This window comes from Ranitomeya imitator, chromosome 1, assembly GCF_032444005.1.
Source record: "Ranitomeya imitator isolate aRanImi1 chromosome 1, aRanImi1.pri, whole genome shotgun sequence".
Classification (NCBI taxonomy): Eukaryota; Metazoa; Chordata; class Amphibia; order Anura; family Dendrobatidae; genus Ranitomeya; species Ranitomeya imitator.
The window spans coordinates 769,457,816-769,463,855 of NC_091282.1; positions in this window are offsets into that span (position 1 = coordinate 769,457,816).

Below are 6,040 nucleotides of genomic sequence, written 5' to 3' on the forward strand. Positions count from 1 at the left end.
AACGATGCTGGCTGGCATTATCAATTCCTTGGATATCTTTTTGCATCCCTTTCCTGTTTTATACAATTCAACTACCTTTTCCCGTAGATCCTTTGACAATTCTTTTGCTTTCCCCATGATTCACAATCCAGAAAAGTCAGTGGCTGGATGAAAGATGCAAGAGTCTGTCTGGATCCCAGAAACTCACTCAGCTTTTATGCGCACACTCTGATTACAAGCAAACAGGTCAAAGATGAGGATGTTACCTTTAGTAGCCATTCAAACCCATTTGTGTCAACCTCTGTGCATGTTATCAGGCCAAAATCACCAGGGTATGTGAACTTCTGATCAGGGTCATTTGATGTTTTGGGTTGTTATTATGATTTAAAAAGAGAAAACATAGTGTGACAATAAATGGCTTCACCCAACCACTAACCATGTGTTAGGTGTCGAGTTCCCACCGCTGCACAAGGGGATTCTCGAGCCACCTCCACTGTGGTCTCCAATTCTTCTTCAGCCGCAGTGGAGCCTGCTCAGCGGAGACGTCGGTCCCAGCGTCTGGCTCAGGCAGATCCTGTGCACTTGGTTACTGCTGATCTTCCAGGCTCAGCCATTGTAACCAGCACTGTTCTGCGGCAAGCAGATGCTCCTGGGACTAAGTCCTGCTTTTCCGCTACTGAGCATGCCCAGGGGACGACCTCTCATTGGAGGTCGGGGGTCACATGCTCAGGTCCTGAAGTGGTTCCGATTGTACCACTAGGAAGGTCCTGGAGAGCTCTCTCTATAAAAGGTTTGCATGGCTGCACGGCCATGCGCTAGTATCAACCTATGTTTATGAGCTTAGCTACCTTGTAGTCTGTGTCTTTATATGTTCAGGATCGGCTGTATAGCCACTAGAATTCCGGCACCTCTGGAGAGGAGTTCTTTGTGTGCTATGCTGACTGTATGACCACTGTATGCTACCTGCTCTGTTAGTTAGCTGTGATCCTCTGTGAGGTTAACAGGGCACAGCGTTATCCTAATCCCAGCGACTCTGTGAAGCAACAGAGCTCACTCATATATAGACCAGGTGACTGAACCCGTGTCTATTCAAGCGTTGTACCGCCATATAGTGCCGCCATATACTAGCAGCAGGTTCCACTCCTGCAAATCTCAATATTTACTCGGTGCGTTCCGCCAGCCCTAACACCATGAGTGGAGAAAAAGTTTTGGTGTTATCATTCATATTCTCTAAAAAAAAGGCCAAGAAAACAAAAATTCGATATTCCATAGGGGTATGTACAATTTTGAGCACAACTGTATTTATTGAGTATAAGATAAAAACATATATAGATATATGTTAACAAATTGTAGATATATCACTTGATATCAGTTTATAAGGTCAATAGATACTGTGCACTTATAAATGAATAGCTTCTATAATGAGAGGACACAGAGCAAAGGGTATAAATAGTAAGAAAATAAAGCGCTAACAGTGCATTACATTCCTAGAATAAAACTAGGAGATATAAAGTGCAGCAAGTGCTATATGGAATATTCCAGGAATATAGTACAGCCCATATAGTGTAAAGGAGTAAACATCCTAATAAGAGATGGAGATTACAAATCCTATAGACGACATGCCAGTAGTATACAGATAAAGATGAAATATTTACCACTATTCCCTGTTACGCGCATTTCGCCACGTCAGCTTCCTCAGAGGGTATGGATAAGTGTTTCCAACAAACCAAGGTCCTGCACTAGTCCAGGCATGGTGAGTAACTCTGGGATAAAGTGGGAGTGTTTCTAAAGGAATTGGGTCTGTTCTCCAGTCACATCTATGGAACACATGAATGAGTCTGCCAATGTAAGACAATCACATTGGTGGTTATTGTTTATAGTAGCCCTTTCCTATCCAGGTTCATGTTATTGGCGTGACACCTAATAGTGGTTGGGACATAGCCCTGATGGCTTATTGGTGTAAACCGAACGACCTGGGGCAAATGCCATTCAGAACTCATGGGGAACGAGTATACCCCACGTGGGTAAATGCATCTTTGACGCTCCCGGGTGGTGTGTCACGTGCGGCATCCAAGAAACAGCATCACACGCCATCCCGGGTAACTCCGCCTCCGGGCACTTCCGATTGAATGGCTTCGCCAAGGGGGAGTGTCCGGAATGGCGCTGGATGGACTTGTTGCCATGGAGACCGGATGGGCCCACATCACGCGAGCTTTCAGCATCCCCAGTGAAGCAGGACGTCCAGGATGAAAACCTGTTGGTAAGACCAAGATGAATAATGCTGCATAGAGCCATCTGGTAGCGATCAATCAGGTAAAGTGATAGTGAGTGCTTTCCGGAATCAAAACAATGCATGTGAAAAGTGCCAAATGTGACACCACCAAGTGACCAGTGAAAGTGTAACGGGTGAGAAATGGAGAATAAAAAGTGATATGCTAAAGTTATAAAGATAAAAGCAGCTTAATAAAACAGTGATGAAATATAAGGAAAAGTGTTTGTTGGAAAGTGTATACACTCAAAAATGTTTTTCTTAAAATATAGAAATATAAATGAATCAGTAATACATAGTAACATAGTTATTAAAGGGACACTGTCACCTGAATTTGGAGGGAACAATCTTCAGCCATGGAGGCGGGGTTTTGGGGTTTTTGATTCACCCTTTCCTTACCCGCTGGCTGCATGCTGGCTGCAATATTGGATTGAAGTTCATTCTCTGTCCTACATAGTAAACGCCTGCGCTGTGCAAGATTGCCTTGTGCAGGCATGTACTACGGAGGACAGAGAATGAACTTCAATCCAATATTGCAGCCAGCATGCAGCCAGCGGGTAAGGAAAGGGTGAATCAAAAAACCCCAAAACCCCGCCTCCATGGCTGAAGATTGTTCCCTCCAAATTCAGGTGACAGTGTCCCTTTAAGGTTGAAGGACGACTTTTAAGTCCATCTAGTTCAGCAAATAACCTATCATGCCCTAACATGTTGATCCAGAGGAAGGCAAAAAAAAAACCATGTGGCAAATAGTAAGCTCCACTTTGGGGGAAAAAATTCCTTCCCGACTCCACATACGGCAATCAGACTAGTTCCCTGGATCAACGCCCTGTCAAGGAATCTAGTGTATATACCCTGTAACATTATACTTTTCAAGAAAGGCATCCAGTCCCCTCTTAAATTAAAGTAATGAATCACTCATTACAACATCATACGGCAGAGAGTTCCATAGTCTCACTGCTCTTACAGTAAAGAATCCGCGTCTGTTGTTATGCCTAAACCTTCTTTCCTCCAGACGTAGAGGATGCCCCCTTGTCCCTGTCTCAGGTCTATGATTAAAAAGATCACAGTAGAGGTTAAGCTTACTGGCCTATAATTTCCGAGTTCAGTTTTTGACCCCTTTTTGAATATTGGCACCACATTTGCTATACGCCAGTCCTGTGGTACAGACCCTGTTATTATGGAGTCTTTAAAGATGAAAAATAATGGTTTATCAATGACTGTACTTAATTCCTGCAGTACTCGGGGGTGGATCCCATCCGGGCCTGGAGATTTGCCTATTTTAGTGATTTTTATACGCCGCAGTACTTCCTGCTGGGTTAAGCAGGTGACATTTAATTGGGAATTTTTGTTATCACTGATCATATTGTCTGCCATGGAATTTTCTTGTGCAAATACTGATGAACAAAAGTCATTTAGCATATTGGCTTTTTCCTCATCCTCAGCCACCATTTCACCCAGACTATTTTTAAGGGGGCCAACACTATAATTTTTTAATTCCCGAACAAGTAGAAATGAGCGGCACCGGGCGTGTCCTAGCTGGCCATGTGAGTGGAAGCAGGGAAGAGTGCTCCTGCTGCCATAAGGACAAAAATCCTGCTTTAACCCCGATTTTCGGGTAAACTCACCTAAATCCGGCTGGCTGAAGGTCCGGAGAGTGCAGCAGTGCGGAGCAGCAGGTCCGGAGTCGGCAGCGATGACCAGGAGGCGGCAGAAAGACGCTGGCACCAGCGATGCAGGAGCCAGCCAAGATGGCTCCGATGCTAGGGAGGACGCCGAGAAGGAGAACGCCGCATGTCAGCGGCGCATGGAGGTGGCCGCAAAGCTGCAGCAGTATGCCAGAGTGGAGGCTGCTGAGGAGGCAGAACCAGGATCTGGAGCTGGAGCTGACCAGGAGGAGGAGGAAGCAAGCACAGTCGAGCAGCATGAGGTACAGAGGGGGAAGGAGAGAGGCAGCATGGCTGGGGCTAGTGGGGGACCTGAAGCCATATCACAGGGAGAGGAGCCGACTCTTAAGGTACCGTCACACTTAGCGACGCTGCAGCGATACCGACAACGATCCGGATCGCTGCAGCGTCGCTGTTTGGTCGCTGGAGAGCTGTCACACAGACAGCTCTCCAGCGACCAACGATCCCGAGGTCCCCGGTAACCAGGGTAAACATCGGGTAACTAAGCGCAGGGCCGCGCTTAGTAACCCGCTGTTTACCCTGGTTACCAGCGTAAAAAAACAAACAGTACATACTTACATTCAGCTGTCTGTCCCTTGCCGTCTGGTTCCTGCACTGACTGCTGGCCGTAAAGTGAAAGTGAAAGCACAGCACAGCGGTGAGTCACACAGCGGTGACTCACCGCTGTGGCTGTGCTCTGCTTTCACTTTACGGCCAGTAGTCAGTGCAGGAACCAGACGGCAAGGGACAGACAGCTGAATGTAAGTATGTACTGTTTGTTTTTTTACGCTGGTAACCAGGGTAAACAGCGGGTTACTAAGCGCGGCCCTGCGCTTAGTTACCCGATGTTTACCCTGGTTACCAGTGAAGACATCGCTGAATCGGTGTCACACACGCCGATTCAGCGATGTCTACGGGGAGTCCAGCGACGAAATAAAGTTCTGGACTTTCTTTCCCGACCAGCGATCTCCCAGCAGGGGCCTGATCGCTGCTGCCTGTCACACTGGACGATATCGCTAGCGAGGACGCTGCAACGTCACGGATCGCTAGCGATATCGTCTAGTGTGACAGTACCTTTAGAGATGTTATCACAATGATCTCTTCATGTCAGCAATCCCTGAACTCCTTGGCCCAGCAGATGCAGGACACGGGGGACACGGCACAGATTAATGCGGCTCTGCAGAAAATGGACAAACGTATAGGAGTGGTGGAGGAGAGGGTGAGCACGGCAGAAGATCACATAGTTAAGCTACAAAAAGCTGAAAAGAAGTTCGCCCAAGCAATAGCCGAGCTCGCTGCCAAAAATGAGGATCTGGAAAATAGATCCAGAAGAAATAATATACGTATAGTGGGGCTGCCTGAAAAGACTGAGGGGAGAAATCCCACTGAGTTTGTGGAGAACTGGCTGCTGGAGAAGATTGGAAGCACAGTGTTGACAAAAGTCTTTGCTGTTGAACGTGCTCATAGGGTCCCGCCGCAGCCCCCTGCCCCAGGAGCAAATCCCCGTACCATGCTTGCTAAAATACTGAACTACAGGGACAGAGACATTATCCTTAGAAAGGCTAGAGAGATGGAGGATCTGACGGCTGGAGGTCAGAAAATTGCCATTTATCCGGATTATTCCGCTGCAGTTCAGAAGCAGCGGATGAAGTTTACTGGAGTCAAGCGGCGACTGAGGGAGCTGGGAGTGCAGTACTCAGTGATGTTTCCCGCCAAGCTGAGACTGGTGGCTTTTAATAAGACACATTTCTTCCTGACACCGGAGGACGCTACCCAGTGGCTTGATACTCATGAGAAAAAACTTAAGGGAATGGGCGACTGACATTTCGGCGAGATCCAGTTGGGATTTGTTTTCTCTGTCGATAGAGGAGAGTTCTGCGCTCGTTAGCAATGGTTAAAGAGTTGAGCAACTGTTGGGGGTTTTGCTGGGCCATATTGAAGGAATGGCCGGAGGGGACAGTACCAACTACTAAGTACGGGGGAGGAGGGTTATGCTGGGTACTGTGAACTGGTTTGGTACTTTTTCTATATGTTAATATAAGTTGAAATGTTAAGATACAATAAAGTGAAAGTTGGGGGGGAAATTGTGATTGCTATGGCAGCGGGACGCGAATGGAGAGGGTTAAGT